General features: G+C 40.2%; 1 protein-coding gene across 14 annotated transcripts in view; it reads right to left on the bottom strand.

Annotated features, from left to right (window-relative positions):
* LOC122551329 (microtubule-associated protein 2) overlaps nt 1-26,428 on the bottom strand; it is a 261,856-nt gene that overhangs the window by 148,104 nt on the left and 87,324 nt on the right. For 13 of the 14 annotated variants that reach the window (XM_087988737.1, XM_043693043.2, XM_043693048.2 and 10 more), the window contains exon 2: nt 1,379-1,427. The gene's annotated coding sequence lies outside the window, so the exon portion shown is untranslated. Of the gene's footprint in view, nt 1-1,345; nt 1,428-26,428 lie in introns of those variants that run through there. The other variant, XM_087988733.1, reaches the window with a different exon arrangement.

Here is a 26,428-nt window from a genome sequence, read left to right as displayed (position 1 = left end):
GAAGGGGTTACAAGCCATACAGGAATTGGGAATTATGATATTGGATGCAGTGGAGGAAAGTTCTCAAGAAGTTATGAGCTATGTGCGTCTACTGAATGCAAAAATTTGATGTTCAGTAGTGGATCATGGCTTAGGAAAGGATAAGAGGAAGTGCAGAGTTAGCATTTTGCCTCTGATGGGTAAAGGTCTGTGTATCAGATAACAATAATGCGGCCCTTGTCAGTGGGTTTGGATGGCAATCACTGTCTTTAGGCACTGCACTTCAATATCCTTTCGTATTCACCCTGTCACAGACCTTTTCCTTTGTTCTTCGAACCATTTCTATAGGACTGTTCTGAAGAAGGGTCACTGGACACAAAACATTAACTGAGGTCTTTCCACAGATGCTGCCAGACCTGCTGAGTTTATCCAGCAATTTCTGGTTTTGTTTAGGATTATGATTTCCAGCATCCACAGTTCTTTCAGAGTGTCATTTAGAGTAATAAAGATTTAAGTCTACAATTTATTAAATGCAGTTAAATCCATAATGAAAAATTCCATTTCTGCTTGTTAATTTTTTGCCCCTTGATCAAATGGTAGAGTTTCAAGAATTCCTTTTCTTCACAAATATTGTAATTTTCTAAATGAAAGTCTAGCCACTAAGTGCTGTCAGTGTCTGATTACGTCATAACGTAATTCTGCTCTCACAAACATGCAATGCTGCAGATCAGAGGCACTATTGCATTTGAAAAGTGAAAGAATGCTTTGAATGGGTGAAGGAAAGGATATCATAAGCCATACCAAAAACATTAGGGGATGAAATGGAAAAAAATACACAACCGTCAGAGTTTGGCACAAACCAAGATCAGAATTTATTTATAGAAATTACAGAAAAGAACTTTCAAGAGGCTTAACTGATGCATGGAAATTCATGGCATGTAAAATATTGTGCATTTCTGCAAAATAAGACCTTTCTGATGCAAGCAATTTAATACAATTTAATACTCGTTAATGGTCTCATACTTCACAGACAAACTATTGCATTTAACAAACTGAAAAAGTCCTATCGCAATCTAATTTCTCCACTGAATTGTGGCGGTAACATTACAGTTTTAGAAGATGTTTAAAATGCTTGCATGGAGGGAAATAGCACTTTATAATCTGCTCACAGTATTTACTAACTATCCCATTTAGTTTTGCAGTGACAGCAAGTGTGAAATTGCCAAATAATGTCAATCAGGTTTGCTTCTCAAAACTATAGACTGCCAGATTTGAAAATGCAATCAGACATATTCACTGTTAAATACAAAATGAATAAATAAATAACACTTTAGGTCTAAATGTCAGTGAATGATATAGCAATTACTTTATTCTCATGATGCAGAAGTGAAGAGCATACCTCTGAAGGAGATCTTTCACGTTTTCTAATTTGAGAAATCAATCAAACTCTGAAAAACAAATAATTTCAGTCAATTACAACCCAAAATTACTTTTCAATATCATACATGGAACTGTTTCTCAAATTAATATTCTAACCGATCTTTCTAATTCAAAAAGTCACTTCAAAATAGTCTTAACTTGCTGATGCACTGAATTGCATAATTTCTATTCTTAAATGACTGCATGATGATTCTACTGTAGCCTGATTAAGGCCCTTCACACAAAAATAAACTCAATTGACGCCGTTGGATCAGAAACTACTGCCAGTGAAAACTGTCTTGCAGGAGAGTTAACAGTTCAGCAACCTCAGAAAACTCCAAGCCTGGTGGGTGGTGAAAGGAATCAATAGTTAGACAGTTATGATAATTCAAAAGGATGCTGCTGCATTCTCATCTGTTTAAGGGCATGATGGGAGTTGGCAACACATCCTCCCTGACGAGGATTTTAATTGCAACCAGTGAAGCATATCCCTTGGATCAAAGCCCTAAATCTTTACAATGTCATGCCAGGAAACCAAGGAACACAAGCTCAGCAAATTCAGGCTGACAAAGGCCTTACTGTCCCTTATTCTCAATTGATTTTTTTTTAAAAACTTGTACACTTTTATTAAAAGTATTATAATACAAAGTCTCAGACAAAAATAATCATATCTTCAGCTAGTGTTGAAGCAGTAAATTATTTCTCTACTTGCTGTGAAGGAATTGTGAACAGGGGAGCAGCTACTTGGCTACACATCTGGCACATTATTGAGAAATGACACAAATGGATGGTTTTGATTAAGCATTAAATATGGCAGAGGTCAATGAAGCACTTCTACCCAGAAAAGTAGGTCATGAATCTTCAGAGGTTTCAAATTACGAAGAGGATCCAGAACATTTTCTTTTACACATATGTAGGAGAATGAACTATAGAACTGAACTAAATATCTCTACTGTTTATGCATCTATACTCTAGGATCCCAGGAGTAGGAACTTGTCAGATCCAGCAGATGTGTGGGAAGGGGCGTGTTGGGGAACTTTGGGAAGGAGGAAGTATGGTCAGTCCCAACAAGGGGGGTAAACGAAGTGTCAGTTCTGAAGGGTGGAGGTGTAATTGGAGGTATATTTGCTAAATTGGGCAGCCAGTTTAATAATCATGCAGGAGTTAGATAAGGGTTTTAAACTCCTTTGATGTAAGTGGGTACTGTCAGGAGGTTTCTACGCACTGGGAAATTGCCCAACAGACTCTTCAATTCCCTCAGAGTCTGACACATCAGGGATTCCAGGTTCTCATGTGCAATCCCCATCTTTGCATTGGAAACGAATACCTGGCCATCAGAAATTTCATGCCCATACTTCTCCCCATTGGTGATTCCAATGAATGAAAGAAATTCAATTTGAAATGAGAAGAGCATTTTGTTCTATCCCTCAGTTCTTGGAAACAGAGTGTTCAGAACATACGCAGTTTGAAACTACCACACAATGTGGATTTTTGTACTGTAACAGTGCCAGAATAGTTGTCTTTCGGCACTGATTTACTATCTTAATACTGTCTGTGAAAGAACAAATGGTGTCCCCTGATTTGCTTTATTCTCCACAAAAAGCCTTCAATTATTTATGCACATTGAGAAAAGTTGCATCTCTCTCAAGAGCAACTTTGACTTTTCCCATTATCTTAGTAGGGTAGCGCCTTAAAATAACATGTGACAATTTGGTTTTTAAAAAAGCTCAGCTATGCCAAATGCATTTTTTGACACATAAAACGTTTAAGCAGTTGCCATTTTGGCTCTTCAAGGCTGCTCCATCAATTGATAAATTCTCTGATTATGAAGGTAACTCCACTTTGTCTGTCTCCCACAGTTCTCAAGTCCATCAATCAAAAATCCATCGAAGTTAGCCTTGAATATATTCAAAGACCTTTCTTGGGTGAAGAGAATTGCACAGATCAATGATCCTCAGAAAAAGATTTCTTCACACTTCAGTCTTAAATGGGAAACCTCCAATTTTAAAACAGTGACTCATAGCTTTAGACTCACCCAAAACGTCAAGCCCCCTCAAGATCTTGTATGCCTCAAAAATATTACTTCTTCCTTTTCTAAATATCAATGTATATAATTCAAATGTGAAATTTTCCTCATAAGATAACCCTTCATCCTTGAAAACACTCCAGGCAATATTCTCTGAACTGTTCCTAATACAATAATAATCTTGAGGCGGCCAGGACTGTATACAAGTCTCCAGATTCAGTCTCAAGGAGGTTCATACAGCAGCAACAATTAACACTCCCTTTCCTTTTAAATACTCTATTTCCCAAGCAAAAAATACCCACATTCCATTTGTCCTCCTAATCACTTGCTGTATTTGTGCACCAATGGTTGTAAATTCATATACCAGAACATCCAGATCCTTCTATACAGTAGAGCTTTGCTCTCCCCATCTATTCAATTAACACTGTTCTATTCCTCCTGCCAAAATGGACAATTTCACATTTCCCACATCGCATTCTGCCAAGTTTTCAAGTATTCACTTAACTTACATTTTTGCCTTTGTTGACTCTTCATCCCTATTCACAACATTTTCTTTGTGTCATCAGCAAATTTAGCCCCCACATTATCTGCTCTTTCATCCAATTTACTGATATAGTTGTAAATAATTGAGGCCCCAACAATAGACCCTATAATGCAGTTTGTGTAGTAACCTATGTGGCACCCTATAGAATAGGGTGGGCGGCACGGTGGTTAGCGCTGCTGCCTCACAGCGCCAGAGACCCGGGTTCAATTCTCGCCTGAAGCGACAGACTGTGGGGAGTTTGCACGTTCTCCCCGTGTCTGCGTGGGTTTCCTCCGGGTGCTCCGGTTTCCTCCCACAGTCCAAAGATGTGCAGGGCCAGGTGAATTGGCCATACTAAATTGCCCGTAGTGTAGGTAAGGGGTAAATGTAGGGGTATGGGTGGGTTTCGCTTCGGCGGGTCAGTGTGGACTTGTTGGGCTGAAGGGCCTGTTTCCACACTGTAATGTAATCTAACCTAATCTAATACCTTCAGGCTCCCCTTAATCCACTGTGCATATTACTTTCTCATAATAACTAATAAATCAGTCAAAGACGATCTCCCTTTCATAAAACTATGTTGACTCTGCCTGATCCCATCATCTGTTAAATGTCTTATTATTTAAATAATAAAATTTCCAGTAGCTTTCTCTTATAGGTGATAAGATAACTGTAGTTTCCAGCTTCCTGTATTTCTCCTTTCCCAAAAAGAGGTGCTGCAATAGTGATTTTCCAATCCACTGAAACAAGATCATGACCAATGCACATACCACCTTCACCACCACTCCGTTTTAAATCTCTGATGTAATCCACTATGTCCAGTGAAACTGACTTTGATTTTAAAGTTTTTCCAAAACCTTTTTCCTAGTGAATGTCTTAAGTACCCTTTCCCTTTTTACCTGCATACCCTCTCATTCGTCTGTTCCTGCCACATTTTGGTTACCATTAGCTACAGTGTTAGCTTGCACTGCTGCCTTATCCCATCTCTTTAACTTACCTCATCTCCCCTCACACAAAACTTTACCTCCCAGTATTGTAGTTCATTGCCCTCTCTGCCAATTGAAATGAAGACTGTCCTAACAGTGCAGCTTCCACTTCCTCCTGTTGGTGTAAATGCCCCATGAAACAGAATCCATTTCTTTCACACTATTCTTTGATAAACACATCCAATTCTGATCTCTTTTTACCCTATGCCAACTTGCTCAGGGACAGGTAGCAATAAATAAATTATTACTTCTAATGACCAGTTTTCTTAATTTAATCATCAGCTCCTCATAAGTTGCAACCAGAGTCTCTTTCCTAGTCCTTTGTGTATCATTGGTACATATGTGGGGATACCAATGACAGCTGGATCTCCTAACCATTGCATTACAAGTTCTTTGCCTGCCCCTAGCAGATGTTCTCTAACCCTGGTTCCAGGAAGGCAACACAGCTGAACTTTCATCACAACCGCAAATCACTGTCTCCGTCCCCTGACCAAACTGTCCCCTACATGTGCATTTACTTCCCTCCCTTAAATGGTTCCCTGCACTATGGTTTTTTTGCTCATCCTCTCGGCGGCCTATGGGTAATCACAAAGCAAAAATTACTAACATAATATTAACTGTGACAAAATCACATTTGTGAATTCCAGTCTAAATTGAATGAATCTATATCAGATTCATCTTTATAACCAGGCAATTGCTGTCCAAAGACAGCTTGAAAAATTCTACTAATTCACAATTGTGACATGAGAAGTTTGGCTAAAACAGCTGATTATAACAAATTTGTTATCTCAAATTTTGACTTTTCAATTAGAATTAGAACAATTGACTCACTGTCCTTGCATAGTAGAATGGATCAGGAGCTAAACATCACTGTTGGTCAGCATGTGTTCAATTCATACACTTTGCTGGATAAGTGAAGCCAGAAACAGCCCACACAACTTCTTGCTGTTAGAGGTCTGACAAAGATTGGTTAAATCTTGTGGGAGGCAGATTGGCCCTTTGCTTTTGCTGTCCAACCTCTTGTTCACTGCCTGTCAATGAACTAAATGTTTTGATCACCCGCTACCAGCAAAACAACATTCCCCGAAACCTGGTACCAAGGTTCCCATTCCATTCCCTTTCCCTGTTTTTTTTAAATTAGTGCCTGACTTGACACAGCTCAGCTTCAAATTTCACATTCAGATTGTTTGCCAAATATATTTACATCTATCTCCATTAAGCTGCATCACAAAACCTTCAAACATCTTTGACATCTCAAGGATTAGGCTCTTTTAAGTCTCCATTATTTCATTAGGCACAAGCATTAACTCATCCAGAATTCCACTACCCAAACCTTAAGCTTTTACTGTCTCCACTGCATCCATCACCCTCAATATTACGGTCTCCCATTCCTTTGTCAATAAGCCTTGTGCTTTCTCACCTCACTCTGCCCCTCAAATCTTGTATCAGTACAAGATCAGCAATGGAGTACCATCCACTACAATTCCTGTATTCCTTCCCATTTTTCGATTTCTTCCAGCAGACCATTCTTTCAGCACACCTTTTAATTCTGAAATGGATTTCTCTACAAAATTCTGCATTACCATTGTCCCTTCATTTTCAAAATCTTCCTCAGAACGTATCCCTGCAACCACACATTTTTGGTCACCTCCCTGGTCTTCTTTTCAAACTCCCACTCAGTGTTTTGATCTGTCATACTTTTAGTATGAAATGCAAACTCAATGCTTAAAATTTGTCTACTGTTGACAGTTCTGTACTTAGTGCATTCATTTCTCCCCCTTCCTAAAACATCTTTGACCACAATGATTATGATAAAAAAGACCAAAAGCTGAATGACTCATGAACTGATGACACAAACTGTCAACATTTGTTCCAAATTAGAGAAATTTACATCATATGGGCCAAGCCACATCGGGTTTCAAGTCAACATTTAAGCAGCACAATATTAGGTCATAAATCTATCATCGTCGGTATCTTACCCAGAAACATTCACCCTCCACTTCTCTGTCCTCACTACCATCATGCCATCTGCAGCTTTTCTCTCAAGATCCTTGAATGTGCTGTCATTTCCCAGATCCATACCTGACGAAACCACAACTCATTACTTAAATCCCCTCACACAGAACAAAAATAAACTTACATTTTTATGACAAAACCTCAGCAGTACTTTAACTGACGTTAATCTGTAACACAGAACCTGCTTGCTTTTCTCGCATAGTGGCAACTGATGTCCTTGCACCCCTCTTTGCAATTTTCACTGTGTTTATTGCACGCTTTCATTGTTTCCCCTGTGTGTATCTCTCTCTGCCAGTTGACACAAGAAACTTTTTTTTTTAAATGCAAGCACTGCTTAGGATTTGGAATGCCTGATAATGTTGTAAAAATAGACTCAGCTGGAGCTTTTAAAAGAAAATTGAATGAATACCCAGACACCTACAAGTTGCAGAGACAAAGAAGAGCAGGGGAGTGGGATTGATTGGATTGCCCTTCAAAAGCGTCAGTACAGGCTTGATGGGCCAAATAACTACTATGCATCTGCTTAGAATTTTCTGCAGCTTATAGTGAATCTCACCGTCCTCCTTTAACACATCTGTTACCAGCAAAAGGACAACCTCATTTTGTTTGACAGGTGACCTTATAAAGGTTTATAAAATCATGAGGGGTATGCATAGGATAAATAGACAAGGTCTTTTCCATGGGTGGGTGAGCCCAGAACTAGAGGGCATAGTTTTAGGGTGAGATGGTAAAAATTTAAAAGGGACCTAAGGGGCAACTTTTTCACGCAGAGGGTGGTGCACGTATGGAATGAGCTGCCAGAGGAAGTGGAGGAGGCTGGTACAATTAGAACATTTAAAAGGCATCTGAATGGGTACATGAATATGAAGGGTTCAGAGGGATATGGGCGAAGTGCTGGCAAATAGGACTAGATTAGATTAGGATATCTGGTTGGCATGGACGAGTTGGACTGAAGGGTCGGTTTCCGTGCTGTACATCTTTGACTCTATGACATTCAACTGAGTTTTGCCAATGATTTCTTTTCTCATTCTTAATATATCACCAATATCATCTCCCAAAGACCAATGACCTGAAAGGTCAACTCTGATTCTCCCTTTCCACAGCCTGACGTTAAGTATTTCCAGAACTTTCCGCTTTTGTTTTAGATTTTGAGCACTTGTAGTATTTTGCTTTTGACCTTGAGGTGATGTGGGATGAATAAGCTTGTCTCATGAATGCACTGGAATGAAATAACAGCAAAGTCATAACTAATACTTGGGCTTTCTCATTCATTAATGACAACTTCTTTCCACATATTTGCGAAAACAAAGTTAACAAAGTGGAATTTAAATGTGTTGATAAAATGCATTATGTTCAAAGGGTATAATTACAATATTGCAAATATTTATTGAGGCTCCTTGGGGAGCGTTCTAGTTTTGTTGGTTGAATAACCAATTAGCAGTGAAAGAAACTTCCAGATCCTGATGAGAGCCCTTTGTAAATGAATTGTGAAGGTATAATTAGCACCTATATCCTATATACACTGATTATGAAGGATTGGATGTAATTATCTCAGTAACTTGTTTTATGATTCCAACTATTTTACAAATCTAAACTGTCTTTTCCCCCTCTCAGGAGCAACTATGTTACAAATCTCTCTTTAGTTAAGTGAAAGGTGAAGTTGCCATAGTCTTAGCAGACAATAGGGTTGATCTCTCATTCAAGAGCCATAAATGGTGACTGTCTAAGCAAGAGTCACCACACTTCAGGCAAGAGGAGGGATTGAGAAGAACATCTTCCATGATAACTTCAGCCAGTGCAGGAATTGAATCCAAATTCTTAGCACACTCTGCATCGCAAACTAGCCATCTAGCCAACTGAGCTAAACCAAACCCCCTTCAGCTCAGAATGCTACAGAACTGCTCCAAACTCAAACCAAGACTGAGGTTGATATCCACACTTTGGGTATTTATTTACTTCTAAGATTAAAAGTAAAATCTAGAATATTCCAACACAAACCTTTACACTATGTACTTTGTTCATTCATGAACTCTTCCAATGTTAACAAAAACAGATTAGCTCTGAGGTTCTCTCTCCCTCAAGCTGTTTTTAAAGAAATCACCATGGCTACAGAAATACATACAAGTTAATCATGAAATGCCTTCCAATACACAGAAAACCCCATATGCCCTGTATTTAAAATGCAAAAATCCAACTCCAAAATAAAATTGTATTAAAGTATCTATGAATTACACACTCGATATCATTCTTAACAAAAGATAATAAAAGCATGTTAATATTTCATTCTTCCAACTTCTATTAGAGGTGAAGGATGCAGGCATATAGTTATAAATGCAACAGTTTATATAACCCCAATTTTGGTGCACAGCAAGTTACTACTGTATGGCTAGATACCAAGCTGATAATTTCAATTCCAAGAATTCAACATTGTTTCAAAACATCTCAAGCTGGGCAAAAATCTGCCAACATACCTTTTCTGGCTAGTCAAAGCTGCCACATTGACATCGTTCGTGTCATGTCAATTTCACACCCCTTAGGAACTTCCTGTTTGGTATATCACCATGCAATCTAAAACTCCACATAGCTTTTAAGTTTCTACAAATAAAAACAGTCACCTTCATGTTCCACATTGCATAGGATGGCAACAAGAGATGAAACCAGTTTCTAAAAACACAGACAGAAAATCCAAAGGGTAATCTAGCAAGAAATATACACAGTAAGAATTTCTAACAGTATGAAGGGAAGGGGTTAGCGGAGGTAAATTTTGGTTCCTTAGGATGAAGAATCTGGGATTTAATAATGGGAAACAAGGAAAGTAGAGAACTCTGTCAAATATTTTCTGTTTGCAATGTCAAAGACAAAACATTCCAATAATAGGGAAAGAAATTTTAAACAATCACACAAAAGTAACAAATTAGTCAGGCTGGTGACTGACAAGTCCGGTTTGTCTGTATTCAAGGATCTTAGAGATAGAGACATCCTATTGTGTTGGAAGTCTGAAAATGTAATACCCTATTCAAGTAAGGAAGATGATCAAAAGCAAAAATCTAAAGGCCAGTTAGCCTAACATCTGTCATTGGCAAATTGCTGGAGTTCGGTATTGAGGAAATGATACACTTAGAAAAATCTCAAATATGCAGAAGTACAATGGCTTCATGAAAGAAAAGTTATATTTGACAAAGTTATTTGAAGATAGAATAAGCAGAGATATAGAGGAACCAGTAGATTATTTGTTTGCCCAAAAGGCATTTGATAAGATACTTTCAAAGTTTACCATGCAAGATAAGTCATGGTGCTGACAGTAGCATATTAGCATGGAGAGACAATTGGTTAACTTATAGCAAACAATCTGCAGCACTGGATCATTTTAAGGTTGGCAATTTGCAACTAGTCACCTGCCAAAAGGATCAGTGCTAATTCCTCAGTTATGTACAAATCAATTGCAAAGAAGGGCCATCAACTGGAAACATTAAATCCTTATCTCCGTGGATGTTGCCTGACATGCTGAGTATTTCTAGCATTTTCTGTTTGTATTTCAGATTTATAGCATCTGCAGCATTTTACTTTTGTATGAGCCACTTACAAGTCAGCTTTCTTGCTATTGGATCTTTGCTGGTGATTAAAGAAGGTTGATGTAAGTTGAGAGATGAAACATGCCCAAGTAATTACTCAGCAATACAGCAATGGTGTAACGGTCTGCTCAAAAGAAGTGCAACAGTGCGTAATTTCCTTCAAGATTCAAGCACCGAGCCACAGAAAGCACTGGTTGTTCCTCAAATGGAACACTAAGTGATCCCATTTGTCTCAGTAGAATTATTTCAATGGTTGTTCATGGGTAAACTCAAATAACTGTTCATAGATTTCTTAAGTCAATGACCTGCTGTTTCTTTTACTTCAGTGATTTTCTGTATGTAAACTACTCTGCTGTATCTGGTCTCCAATTAACCCAGTGAACTGTTCAGTGACAGATTCACATTGTAACCTCCAGGCAAGAAAGAAAGCACAATAAACTGTCCATGCAGAATTTCAGTTCCAGCTAAAATGTTAAAGAGAGACAATGCTGAACTCAGAACATCAGGTGAAGGAGGAATGCTGGTCAACTTCAGTTGGGTGGAGGCAGATGTCAGGTTCAGTGAATGGAAATTAGGTCAGGGGCTGCTTTTCAGGCGTCTCAGAGAATAAGAGGTTTGATAAAGTGCGGTTAGGAGTCTCAGTGCCAAGTCAGTTTAACAGCTGCTGAAGAGTGTCAGAGCATTTTTATAAATCCTCTCATTTTTCCTGAAACAACTCATTCAGAAATACCCAAATTCATTGATTTTAATGGCCTCTGAGCAATCCATATGCAGGGAATTGCCAACGAGAAAATTCAACCTCCTGGACAATTCTTATGGAGATTTGACAAAGTGCTAATGTACAACCCAAGTATATACTGTTCAAACAGCTTTCTGGCCATCAGAATATCTGGGCCAATGACTCATAAAAGAGTTAATGCAATTACCAATGAGTCACATTTCCCTAAAATTGACAACAGCGATGTCAAACTGAAGGGCAATGACACGGATTCTCAGGGAGTGTCTCAGTTAAACTTTTATCGTCATGCAATAAGAATGATAGAAGCCACATTAGGATTGATGCGCTTTGCAACCCTTGAAGTAAGTTGTCTGAAGCCATTGCGCTCATTAGCCATCTTCGAAATGAGTAATTATATATCTTAAGTTAAACTGCAAAGGCACAATTTCCTAAAGTTTTTTTTCTTATTTTAAAAGTTCATTCTGCATTTTTGTTTCAAGTGCGAAGTTCAGGTCTTTGCATGTCTTGAAAACAGCATGCAGGACCCAGGGTATGAGCCCTCTCTCCACCCAAAGATCCAATTTTTGCTAGCAAGGGAAAGATGTGACTCACATAGGAGGTAAACCCATGCTCAGCAGGGTCATTGGATCAGTGATTTTAAACAAATCACATTATAGCAGTTACAACTGCCTTGGCCCACAGTGCACGGTAGATATAAACACTCAAACGTCTGATAAGGAGAAAATGAGAACTGCAGATGCTGGAGTTCAGAGTCAATTGTGTGTGGTGCTGGAAAAGCACAGCAGGTTAGGCAGCATCCGAGGAGCAGGGCATAAGCCCTTCATCAGGAGTTCCAAATGTCTGATGACCCCTGTATAATTGTCATGATCTTTAAGTTCTTTTCAATTATCAGCTCTTCAAACATTTAAAACTAGCTGCAGCTGTTAATTAAGGTGTAAACTAGAACCTCCTCTGGAATGATTTGATTTACAGTCATAGGTTAGAAACCAAAAGTGGCACCTGTTCAACAGTTTCAATTGAGCTTTATGTTGACATGCCCCACCACACCCAGATTATCATTAGTCATTATGAACACTTGACTGAGTTTAAAAAAAACAATTTCAAACATTCAGATATTCAAGTTCTGAGCAACTGGCTCAGATTTTATAGTTTGATTGACAGCTTAAAGAGCTATGAGAAACCTTTGATGTGATTTCTGAAAGGAAGTTCATTTTTATAAGAGATTAACCACTTCAGGTGTGTCAGAACTTTTGAATGGATTTTATAAATGGGTTCGTTTTTTGCTATGGAGTAACATGAGACTATTTCAAGGTCAATTTGTTTTCCAAATCTACGATTCCTAAGATGTGGCCTTGAATAAAGGGTGGCTTGAAGGGTCTGAGAAGCTGGGCTTGAAAAGGGTGCATGACTTGCAACTGAGCTCACACAAAGGTATGGGAGTACCTTTGCAATTTAGCATTGCATTGACATAGAGGCATAAGTGGTGTGAAAGACATTACTTAATTTGACTCATGGACGGAGAAGATTAGACAAAATATATGGTGGCTGGTGGGCTCTATCAGGGACCAAATTAGTTTGCCTCCAGGAAACAATACTCTTAAATGAGTCTATATAAATAGAGCAAATTTGATAAAAATATTTTAGTTCTAAGATGTTGCATAAATTGACTGCTGGACTATTGTTAACATTCCTTGAATGGATGATATTTTGTTTTGGTTGTACTTTTTCAAAAAAAATCTCCTTACTTAACTGAGTTCAGTTCATGGTCACCTCTTGCTGCAGAGAAATGTGTCAATTCAATGGGAACTGATGTCTTATGATATTCAGTTGCATATTCAGTGCTGCACTTCGAGTGCCTTTAAGTAGGTCAGAAACCTGTGATTCACTTCTTGCATTATTTACTAATGCAAATAATTAATGGTATGTTTAAAAAGTAAAAGCACTGAAACAGAAACTAGTTTTTAGGGCTTTAACTGACCATTTATTTCAATAAATAAGACAGTGACAGAAAGAAACCACCCATTTGGAAGGGTTTAAAGAGGACACTCGGCATTGGGTCCATAAACTAAAATGGAACAATATTCTGTGCATCTTTATTGGTGTTATCGAAACACAATTCCTCTACCACAAGAAGCCATTCTTTTATTCATGTAACTCGCAAGGTGAATTATCATATAATATACTGGTACAGAGATCAATGACAATATAATTTCTGAGCTGCATGTCTAAGCAAATTCAATCTGAAGACTGGTTCAAATTTCAAATTACCGGTTCCGGCACAGATCCTGAATGGCCTTTGCAATTGGCAAAATATTTTTTCCATTTTATGGACTGCAATCTAGGTTTGTTCAATATATCATTTCAGTTTCATGACACTGTAATCTTTTGCTATTAATTCTGTGTCTTATGATCCTGCTCCACATCTACCTGATGAAGGAGCAGCACTCCAAAAGCTAGTGCTTCCAAATAAGCCTGTTGGACTATAACCCGGTGTTGTAAGATTTTTAACTTTGTACACCCCAGTCCAACACCGACACCTCCAGATCATGGTAAGATTAAAGTATGCTTTGCTTAAAGCCAAGCAGTGTAAACAACTGAATTATATCTGGAACACAGAACCTTACACTTGCCTTTAAATAAGAAAAAGTTAGGATCTAAGCTGTCTCCTTGATATATTTGAAGTATGTTTGGTCTGGTCCATAATACTAGCAACAATGCAATATTAGGTAGTCCATTTCCATTCTCCTTGCCTGTTTCTCTCGTCATCTTGGAAGTCACCACCATTCAAACAGCAACTTGGGAAAACAACCATTACCTTAGACTTAACAACTAATCAGCTTTGACCTCAAGTTGCAAATCCAATACCTTCAAGCACTGTCTAACTGTGTAATCTATATTTTCCTCGATCAGCACCAGGCACTCTCCTTGTTAAACTTAATACCTGCATATGATGACGCATGTTTGTTATTTTCTTGGTGTTAGTAGATAATAAAATTGATCTATCTTTTATTCAAAAAAACCTTTGGTAATTGGCTCCTTCATTTTTTTAGCTAATGATGCTTGAAGTGTGATAGCTGCATGCTGAAAAGAAATAAAAAGAATTTATTGTGACCAATGGAGAGGATGTTAAAAAGGGAGCCAATACAACACCTCATTCAGTCATAACACACAGAGGCTCATTGGTATAGTTCAAAGAGACGGATGAAAGTACTCGAGTAGGGGAACTGTATTGTTCCTTCAGAAGCTTTTTCTTTTGGAAAATTGAAATGACAAAAAAGTTTACTTTAGTCACTAAAATTAAAAGTGCTGATGTTACTGATTTTGTAGAGCAGGAATAAATATGAAAAACCTTGTCCTTAGAGGATTTAAAAAATGGCTAGGCATTTTAGAGTTCTTGTTTCACCTGAAAAAATGGGACAGTGAAATGTCTAAAGGTGAATCCTGAAGTTGGTGATGCTGATTAAAGTTCCAACAGCTAAGAGTAGGTTATCTGGAATTCCGGCAATGGAGAAGATAGAAAGGAATGAGAACAGAGAGGGGGAAAGAGAAAATAAATTCCCAGAAAGAGAAAACAAAAGAGACAGCTTGCACCGAAAAGAGGAAATAGCTCTAACTCAGACTTAAGGATTGAAGTTTTAATTTGCTCATTATTGTTTGAAGAAGAGATGCAGATTTTCTTTACCTCAGTACAATAATTCAAGTAGTCAGGCGAAAGTGAGGACTGCACATGCTGGAGATTCGAGTGGTGCTGGAAAAGCACAGCAGGTCAGGCAGCATCCAAGGAACAGGAAAATTGACGTTTCAGGCCAAAGTGCTTCATCAAATGGTCAGTCAAGTAGACCTTGCTTGCAGAAGATTCAGTGAGAGTATTACAAATGATAACCAAAACAGCAGCAAAGCATATGAGCCTGTAGACCCAGGAGGTGGACAGCAAAGAATTGGCAGATGTAGGTGAGAAAAATGATTGTCAGAAGTATCATTATGATTTCTTCCAAGTAGCAGCTGTTTCTGAAGCACTTAGTCCCACAGCAATATAATTTGGTTGCAGTGGAAACTTGGGGAAAAAAAATCAGGATCGTTTATAGGTAGAGATAAATCAAGGTTCTGGTTCAAAATGTAATCTGAATACATTATAGAACCTGATTATCACATTATAAAAACAGTTAAATTGGAAGGGTTTCACATTAGGTACATTTCATTGTTTAGTTTGATGATTTTTTTTGCATATAACACCAATTGCAAAGGCAACATGGCTTTAAGTTACTGGCCCTCAACATACCGTATATTTGGACAGGGATGGATAAAACAGGAACTTACCAAGCTGTTCAGGAGGTAAAAACTATTTGGTGATATTTAGTTTTCATGGTAATGATACATGGCAATAATCCAAATAAACACAAAATATACTCTCAGACTCTTGCTATCTAAATCTACAAATAAAGGTCAGTTACTTGTGTAAGGTATCTGAAGGAGTCCAATGTCTATTGAACGGCCAGGAGTCCAGTGTTTCAGCAGAAGAGAAAAGAAAGATGGAAAAAAAGTATGCTTTTAAAAAAAATGGATGCAGACTCAAATTTCATCTGAATCACTGGACCTGGCTCTAACATTGCAGACTGATAGTTCAGTCAGTTCAGCCAGCAAGACCTGGGGACTGCCTCCAGCCATGGAGTGTGTGGAAAGCCTGCACACAGCCAATCACATCAGCTGGGCAGGACAAAATTGACAGATTGAATACAGATTTGGAAATGAACCATAAAAGGCTCAGCCTTCACATGGAAAAATAATTCTGTACAATGGAAAAAATACCATGCCTTTGCGCGCAAGCTAGATTTCTTTTGAAAACAACTGCAGATTATTTGAGGTATACAAATTTAAACAGTCTTTCACTGATCAAAGCCCATTTATATAATTCATGAAGCAGTTAATGGGTGTTATTTTCAGATTCCACTCCTCTCTTCTGTCTACACACCAGCTACAGCAGGAATTACATTTGACTACAGTCACATTATTGCTTTAGATAGGCATATCAAACTTTGCCCATTCAACCATCAATGCAAACACAGACGTAACATTAAGAGTTGATTGCCAACATTTCCAATCACTGATCTCATTGTGGATTAACATGGGGCTCCACTTTATCTCTGTCTCCCTGGTAAATCTAAGATCAAGGGGACCTGATTTAGCACGATGAATTGCAGCCAAAGACACCTGCTCATAGCTAGAAGAGACCCCTCTTAAATATGCAGCTCACACAAATATTGCCCTGCTCAATCTGTGATTTTATACTGGAGGGTTGAGCAGCAAGCAGTAGTGTTTTGCACCAGGTCAGACATACCAGGAACAAAAATAATGCCAAAAGGGCTCATTTGGGTAATTAAAAACAATATCTTTACAGGCAAATTGGGGCTCCCTAATCAGAATTTCTCACCCCTTGGTCTAGTTTCTCCAAAGTAACATTCATCATATCAGGCACCATCCCCTATTAATTTCTGTCCACTTGCCATCAATGACTTGCAATGGCAGCATAGTTTCAACAGCTGGAAAACAGCTTCCTCTCAATTTCCTGTTCATTTTTGCCAGGAGCCCCAGTATTTGTGGACAGGTGGGAAAGGAAGATGGGCAAGGAAGAACTGACACCCAAGAACCCAGAAAGACATGTTTTAATGGAAGAATTTACACAACCATTTTAACTGGACATTCCAGCTGCCAGAAGAGAGGGGTAGAATGGGATTGAAAGGTTGCTATGGTGTGGTGGAAGCATCACAAGACTATTAACCAGAGCTTTAACAGAAATTTCAATTTAATCAAATCTAGAATTAAAAGCTAGCATTTGACAACCATGTTGATCCATCTGGTTTATTAAAGCCCTTTAGGAAAGCAAAACTGCCACCCTTACCCAGTCTCATCCACACGCATCTCCAGACCCACAGTAAGGTGGCTGACTCTTAATTGACCTCTAAACCGGCCTGAAGAGCCAATCTGTTCAAGAGCCATGAGGGATGAGCCACAAATGCCTTGTCAGTAATGCCCACATCCTATACAAAGATGTAGCAACTGGCAACCCTTGTGAACCCCAAAAATCAAGTGGGATATGGTTAGCTGAAGGCATCCTTGAGAGGCAGCAGTGCCAAAGAGACACTTACTGCATCAAGATGCAGCTCTCACCTTACTATTTTTCCCAACCCATGCAGTAGTCAAGAATTTTAAATCAGGCTTCCACTTGTATATGAGCCTGATTTAAATATGTGAATAAAGTGTCCCATCTATTCATCATGGGATACCAGGACATCCAGATAACCATCGCCAAAGAGGGCTAGTGCAACAAGTTAACGCTGCTGATCTGCACTTCAATTGTTAACCACCCTGACATAGAGGCCTTGATCCTTTTCCAAGAAATGAAACAAACATTTTTTTCCAATTTACATATCAACTTTCCAATATTTCCACCGTCTCCGATGGCTCCTCTTTCTGAGCATAAAGCCTGAAAATCAAATCGAAGCTTATTGAACATAATTAATATTCTCTCACACAGATAACAGGGCAAGAAATTTCAATCTCCGCCCCGGTGCCCCAGCCGCAGCAAATATAGAGTGCCATACTACTTGGCATGGGTGTGGGTGGGGGTTTCATACCACGAGTTACATTAAATGGTTATATCAAAGGGCCTACAGACCTCTCAGGGATCTGGGGATAGCTGTGGGAATTCCTCCACTGAGGCCCCTCAAGGCACTGTGCCTCATTAGAATTCAGCTGAATAGGATTTTGAATAACACTATTTTGTCACACATATTATACGTCTGATCTCTTCTTCAGCACCACTCGTCTCCACTAGTAGGGCTGCTATCTAGTCATTGCTAACAGCCTTCTATTAGGTGTAATGCATCCCTGCTCCATCTGTCTGTCTTAATTGGAAGGAGCACCTGAAGGCAACTTTAATTGGCCATTACCAGGAGGATTGCAATGGATGTTCCCCTCACAGGCTCCTGATTGAACATTGAGGCACGTATCAGGACTGTGACCAAACTACAGTAATTCAGCCCCAAAATGTTGACCCCAGATTTGGGGTCAGTGGTAGCAAAAGTAGTAAAAATTAAGGAACTTAATTAAGCTTAGCTCTGATCGGGCTAATTGGAAAATGTGCAATAGAGGTACTACATAATATAAAGTATTACTGAAATTAAACTGAAAAATCTTCAAAATAGTTAAGGTCAGCTTTGTTATAATGTATAGATACTAGGGCAACAATGAGAAAAGAGGAACAAAAAATGTGGTGTAACAACAAGATCAACCACCAACAAACCAGGGGGCAACTAAATTTATGGAAGCATTGAAGAAAGTTGCCAATAAGAGACTGAAATGGAATAGTCTTTGGTTACAGAGAAAGGACAATGCAAGTGATGAAAATGGTACTGACAGGAAGAGAAGTAGGAAGGACTATGACCAGACAAGATGATATTGTGATGAGAGACTTAAACACAGCAGGATTAGAAGAGTTATGACTGATGGACAGGAGGAGTGAAGGAAGGTGATCTGCGAGTATTGAGTTAACCTCCAAGTAAAATCAGAGAAGCAAAAGTATAGAATGTAACTATCCATGGAAATACAAAAGGTTGCAGTAGTAAAAAATACCTATTTAGCATCACTGATTTCAGTAGAATGGTATTTGTTACATTCTTCAAAATGGACTCAATTGGTACCAAGTCCAAAAGAGATGCCATTTCCATCTGTGTTAACTATTTTTTATTTCAAGATGCTATTAAACACACAACCTTATCAAACAACAATTAATTTTGAAGCTTATTGCTGCTTGTAAATAAAAATGAGAGACTAACTAGATCTCAGAATAATTGGAAGGAAAAATATATTTGATGTACTACATAGCAAAGTCAATAAAAATTCTCACTTCTGTCATCTAAACCAATTTTTTTTATGCAAGTCAATGACATAAAAAAGGTGTTCTACTTTACACAATGAGTATTTTCTGACTCATGAAAGCAAGCCACAAAATCTTTGATATTATTTTGTAGCTCTAGCTCAAATGTTAATTAAAGGCACGACTGAATTGTTTTAGTTTAAGTTTCAAATTGGGAAAAGGTGGAAGTAAAACAAGTTTAGTCATATGTTAAATCATATTTCAAACACTAATATGTTGAGCACATTGGAGATGCATTCAAACAAATCTCAAAGTACAGCTGGCCTCCTTTTTGAAACTCTGGAAAGTATCTACTTTACATCAATTATGAGGAAATCTAAGTTCATTTTGATGGGATCTATTAACTAGAATGTCATGAAGATACTCCTTTTGAGGGCAACAGTACAGCCCAAGCCTTCCCCCAGATAACATTTTGCGAATGCTGCATGAAAACCAACCAAGGAGCAAGCTGAGGTTTCACCCTTCCAGAATAATGGTACTGTAAGAGGAGTGGTACCTTGTTGCCAAGAACCATTTCTCCACAAGAACAGGCAATGACGTCTTACACTGACAATCAGGTCGCATCTCGAAAAATAAAGAAACATTCCAACAAAGTGGTCTTCAGGGAGAATGTACAATGGTTCACATTTAATCTGATTGAGAAACGTGAACTTATTTTGCACGCTTTCACTCGTGGTGGCTAGTTGTATTAGAAAAGGGTGCACTTATTTCCTGTTCACTTCTTGGACAATATCAGTGAAAACTGCATTTTGGGATTGGTATTATTTATTTTTTTTAAACAAAGAATTTGAGAGCAAAGAAAGAGCTGTGGCAATGAACGCTGACAAATGCAGACTGTATTTAACAAAGAGCTTATGATTGTTAAGTTTGAATTCTGAGTCACTGAGGAACTCTCTACTTGCAATGATTTACATGTACAATTCTACATCTTCCGTGTCCAAGCCAGCACAAACTATTTCACACCTAGGTTACTGTTCTTACAGCTTTTAGTGGGCTCATAACTCATCCAGCCGAGGAAGATTTATTGAAAGCAATTGATGATTCTCAAATAGAAGCTTTCTCATACCCAATAAATCAGGACTATAAATATTGAATTTGCCAAAACTCTATAAAACTAACAGTACGTTACAATGATGACAATACCTCTCGAAATGTTTCATTGGCAATAAAGATCTTTGGGACATCCTGTGAACATAATTAGGCAGACTCACTAAGAATGAATATATTGAGACAACCTTCAGAAAAATGGTCATTAGACACAAGAATTCTTTTTTGTAACTACACATGCATAATCTTTACATTCAGCAGGTGGTACCCTTTCTAAAAAAGAACATCGGTATAATTCCACTACTGGATTGGTGCAGAAGCAAAAATTAGGATAACAGTTAGGAAGCCAGAATAGTTAAAGTAGCATGCACTGTAATAATGCCGGCACAATTCTGAGCCCAGTAAGGTGTCAAAACTGGATGGCCCCAACAAAGTGAAGCTTCTCTTAGGCTGAACGTGATGAATTCTTTGGTCAACTTTTATAAAACATGTCTGTGACAAATACATACCCAGATGTTATGCAGAGAGATATTATGCAGATCCCTTAAATCTGCCAAATTTGACCTTGAAGCGCAAGAGCAGTTCACAGCCATAAGCAGGAGATGGCTGGTTAATAATCATGTAATTTTGGTGTAATAGACAGCACAATTGCTCTATAGGCAGTTTGATGAAGGACATCCTTCTCAGTCAGAGCAGCTCACCAGGATCTTCAAATGGGGCTTGGAAATCTTCAGGGATGGGTCACATTTCATACACAAAGGGTTATCTCACTTCCTTTCCTTCATCCAGTGCTGTTCTCTTCAAAACAAATTAATATCTTTTTTAAAATTATGCAATTGATTCTCAGCTATTCTTGTGGGGGTGTCTAGGAGCCCCCACAAGTACTTTGACAGGGGTACAGCAATCTGACTCTCACTCAGAGCAATACACATGAATGGCAAAAAGGAAATGTTAAAATTCCTTTTCATGCACCTTGAAAGTATCCTTATTTTTTTAAAAAAATATTATTGGATACGAGTGCACTGACAAGATGGGCATTTATTGCCTTCAAACTAGCTGGCTGGTTAGGCCATTTCAGAGAGCAGTTAAGAATCAACTACATTGCTGTCGAGTGCAGAGCCATGCAGGCCAGACCAGGTAAGGGTGGCAAATTTCCTTCCATAAAAGAAAACAATGACAGATGTGTATTTACAACAATTGACAACAATCATCAAGACCACCAGTGAAACAAGCTTCCAGTTCCAGAGTTTTTAAAATTGAATTTAAATTTCACTATCTACTATGGTGGGATCTGAATCAATGTCAATGTTAACAGACCAGAGCCACCACCTCCCCTTTCCAAAGTGAAGGGCTTCTTCCAGTCTTTGACTTCTGCACTGGGCAGATAGTTCAGAGATTTTAGGCACCTTGGTGCCAGTCATTCACATTTACTTCTATGTAAATCAGCCTCCAGCAGTACCAGCACACTCACCACTGCAACAGACTTGGAGCACAGCTTTTCCAGAGCAGGAACTTTACTCACCCCAATTCATAGGCTTCAGAAATTAGAATTATTATGGTGTAGATGGAGCTTAAGGGCGAATGCTTCTTAAAATGTAGCCACAACTCAATTTAAGTTGAAATAGCTGTTATAAACACTGACACCTATGGATATATTTAACTTTTAATTGAGAAGTGCTTTTTGCTTTCAGCAAGAGAAAATACAGGTAAAAAATGACTGTGGATTTAAATTCATTGAATGTCTGGAAAGGAATCCTAAAATATTCAAGGTATTAAGTTTCAAAGAGAGTAAATCACTCGAAACTAGACTGTAATCCCCTTTATGTCAGATCTTGAACATAATGGGAGAAAGGATAGCAGTATGGGCAAAAGATATATTTGCATTTACCACATTCGAAAATAAGTGAGTGTTTCAACCCTGGTGTGGGCTGAGGAACTTGAATGCTGCCTTACATTCTAGCTTGGTTAGAGACAAAAAAAACCCCTGCAGATGCTGGAATCCAAAAGTAGGCAGGCAGGAGGCTGGATGAACACAGCAAGGTTATACCCGAAACATTGACTTCTCCACCTCCTGATGCTGCCTGGCTTGTGGTGGTCTTGCAGCCTCCTCCCTGTCTACTTTGCAGTGAAAGTCAGAGTCGAGAAACAATTCACTAGTTAACATTGTATTGCAGGTAAAGGATTTTCTTACTAAATGCTGGAAGCCAGTTCAAAAGAAAACATTACTGAGAATTTCAGCTAACCTGAAAAGTCAAGAATATTCAAGGTGACTACTCAACTAATGTTCCAACTATCTATTCTCATGAACAACCCTGAAACTGATGCATATATCTTTCATCTTCAGTTTTCATTTCTCATCTGTGCACGTGTGTTGTACTATTATTTCTTCTTTTATTTAGTAACTATTAAATTCTCACTCCTGTTAAGACAAGACAATCTGGTTAAATTGGCTCCCTTTAAAAAATAAATTCATCTGGTTTGGGAGGAAGGTATCCACAAGATATTGGTTCATTTTAAAGACATGGATATATACAGCAAGGTAATAGACCCTTCAGTCCAACTCGTCAATGATAACTAAATATCCTAAATTAATCTAGCCCCATTGCTGGCATTTAGCCCATATCCCTCTAAACCCTTCCTGTTCATATACCTATCCAGATGCCTTTTGAATGTTGCAATTGTACCAAACTCCACCACCTCCTCTTGCAGCTAATTCCATACATGCAGCACCCTCTGCATGAAAATGTTGTCCCTTAGATCCATTTGATATCTTTCCCTTCTCACCTTAAACGTATGCCCTCTAGTTCTGGACTCTCATACCCCAGGGAGAAGATCTTGACTATTCATCCTATCCATGCCCCTTACGATTTTATAAACGTCTCTAATGTCACCCCTCAGCTTCCAATGCTCCAGGGAAAACAACCCCAGCCTATTCAGCCTCTCCCTTCAGCTCAAACCCTCCAACCCTGGCAACATCCTTGTAAATCTTTTCTGAACCATTTCAAAATTCACAGCTTCTTTCTTATATCAGGAAGACCATAATTGTATGCAGTATTCCAAAAGAGGCCTAAACAATGTCCTGTACAGCCGCAACATGACCTCCCTACTCATATTCAAACTGACCAACTAACCTTGTTGTAACTAACCAGGTGGAGAGTGAATTAAGGAGGACAGCCAGTTAATCCACCCTTATAATTTGGTACACACCATCTGGAATTGTTAAAAATTGAGAAACCTCGCCGCAGAACAGTTATAACGCAGCTCACTGGAGTTATGTTTTTAAAAAACACAATTGAAAGTATCAAAGCAGAAAACTGAAACCAAGGAGTTTAAGTGTGGCTTAAATCCATGTTTTGGCGATATTAGTCAGATTCTCAATTGCTTCCAAGGAGGTTTTCACTTCAAAACCATGAGTCAAACAAATGAGCCTACATAATCAAAATTAGTGTTCACAATTCATTTAATAGCACAATCATTTGAGAATATGCAAGTTCTAAGTATCTACTATAAAATTTTTGTTTAAAATATGCTTCAGGATATTTTACTTCACACAAAACCACAATATTCAGCTGAACATTCAATTCAAATCCATTCCCGAAGGCATCTCAAGATGAATTAATACAATGAATCCTCCATCAGTTGCGTACGTTGCTCAGCAGTATAGAGATGTAAATGCAAATATTAACTGACAGCTTTCAGCATTCAACATTCATACCATTTTATGAATGACCTTGAAGGATAAACCTTTCAATAACAGGCTGACGTCCTCAAGTCACATATTTTACAACAGATTATGATAGACCAAACATACACTGGTGGACTTTTACAAACTGAAAAATGTGTTGCTGGAAAAGTGCAGCAGGTCAGGCAGCATCAAAGGAGCAGGAGAATCGATAAAGAGGCAGACATAACTGGGGCCCATGCGGGTGCCCATGGCTACTCCTTCGGTTTGGAGGAAGTGGGAGAATTGGAAAGAGAAGTTGTTCAGGGTGAGGACCAGTTCAGTCAGTCGAAGGAGGGTGTCAGTTGAAGGGTACTGGTTGGTTCGGCGGGAAAGGAAGAAGCGGAGGGCTTTGAGTCCTTCGTGATGGGGGATGGAGGTGTACAGGGACTGGATGTCCATAGTGAAGATAAGGCGTTGGGGGCCGGGGAAGCAAAAATCATGGAGGAGGTAGCGGGTGTGGGTGGTGTCCCAAACGTAGGTGGGGAGTTCTTGGACTAAGGGGGACAGGACTGTGTCAAGGTATGCAGAGATGAGTTGGGTGGGGCAGGAGCAGGCTGAGACAATGGGTCGGCCGGGGCAGTCGGGTTTGTGGATTTTGGGCAGGAGGTAGAAACGGGCGGTACAGGGTTGTGGGACTATGAGGTTGGAGTCGGTGGATGGGAGATCCCCTGAGGTGATGAGGTTATGGATGGTCTGGGAGATGATGGTTTGGTGGTGGGAGGTGGGGTCATGGTCAAGGGGGCAGTAGGAGGAGGTGTCCGTGAGCTGGCATTTAGCCTCAGCAATGTAGAGATTGGTGTGCCAAACTACCACTGCGCTTCCCTTGTTTATCGGTTTGATAATGAGGTTGGGGTTGGAGCAGAGGGAGTGGAGGGCTGCACATTGCGAGGGTGAGAGGTTGGAGTGGGTGAGAGGGGTGGAGAGGTTGAGGCGGTCAATGTCGCGGCGACAGTTGGCTATGCAGAGATCGAGGGCGGGTAAGAGGCCAGCCACGGGGTGTCCAGGTGGATAGGGTGTGTTGGAGGCGGGAGAAGGGGTCGTCAGAGGGTGGGGCAGGTGTCCTGGTTGAAGAAGTAGGTGCGGAGGCGAAGGCGGCGGAAGAATTGTTCAATGTCGTGCCGTGTGTTGAACTCATTAATCCAGGAGTGCAGGGGGATGAAGGTGAGGCCTCTGCTGAGGACTGATCTTTCATCCTCAGAGAGGGGGAGGTCTGGAGGGATGGTGAAAATACAGCAGGGCTGGGAACTAGGACTGGTGTGGGGCTGGAGCTGGGAGTGGGGACGGGGTTAGGTGTGGGGGCGGAGTTCGGCGCGGGGGCAGGGTTTGCTGCGAACCATGACGTCACTTCCGCCCCCACCGACCATGCAGCCTCTGCGATTGCTGCCCAGACAACCGCCTCCACGATCGCCAGGAAGACCATCGCCGACAGATTCACAGCCTCCGCGGAGTCCACAACCACTGGGAACAACACTTTCTGCATTCGCCGCAGCCACTTACGCCCCTGGAGTTGCCGTCGCCGCATCTACTTCCGCCCGCAGTGATGTCACTCGCCTGCACAACGACCACGCCGCATGCATCTCTGCCCCCAAGCCTAACTCCACCCCCACGCCCAGCTCCAGCCCCACACCAGGTCCGAGTTCCCAGCCCTGCTGTATTTTCACCATCCCTCCAGACCTCCCCCTCTCTGAGGATGAAAGATCAGTCCTCAGCAGAGGCCTCACCTTCATTCCCCTACGCTCCCGGATTAACAAGTTCAACACACGGCACGACATTGAACAATTCTTCCGCCGCCTTCGCCTCCGCACCTACTTCTTCAACGAGGATTCCCGCCCACCCTCTGACGACCCCTTCTCCCACCTCCAACACACCCCATCCACCTGGACACCCCGTGGCTGGCCTCTTACCCGCCCTCGATCTCTGCATAGCCAACTGCCGCCGCGACATTGACCGCCTCAATCTGTCCACTCCTCTCACCCACTCCAACCTCTCACCCTCACAATGTGCAGCCCTCCACTCCGTCCGCTCCAACACCAACCTGACTATCAAACCGGCAGACAAGGGAGGCGCAGTGGTAGTTTGCCGCACCGATCTCTACATTGCTGAGGCTAACGCCAGCTGGCGGACACCTCTTCCTACTGCCCCCTTGACCATGACCCCACCTCCCATCACCAAACCATCATCTCCTAGACCATCCATAACCTCATCACCTCCAACCTCAGTCCCACAACCCCGCACCGCCCGTTTCTACCTCCTGCCCAAAATCCACAAACCCGACTGCCCCGGCCGACCCATTGTCTCAGCCTGCTCCTGCCCCACCGAACTCATTTCTGCATACCTTGACACAGTCCTGTCCCCCTTAGTCCAAGAACTCCCCACCTATATTTGGGACACCACCCACACCCTCCACCTCCTCCATGATTTTTGCTTCCCCAGCTCCCAATGCCTTATCTTCACTATGGACATCCAG

This window comes from Chiloscyllium plagiosum, unplaced genomic scaffold (assembly GCF_037043375.1).
Source record: "Chiloscyllium plagiosum isolate Xiang-an unplaced genomic scaffold, Cpla_swu_hap1 HiC_scaffold_7, whole genome shotgun sequence".
Taxonomy (NCBI): domain Eukaryota; kingdom Metazoa; phylum Chordata; class Chondrichthyes; order Orectolobiformes; family Hemiscylliidae; genus Chiloscyllium; species Chiloscyllium plagiosum.
The sequence above is the reverse complement of the archived record's forward strand: the minus strand, read 5'-3'. Positions and strand labels throughout refer to the sequence as shown.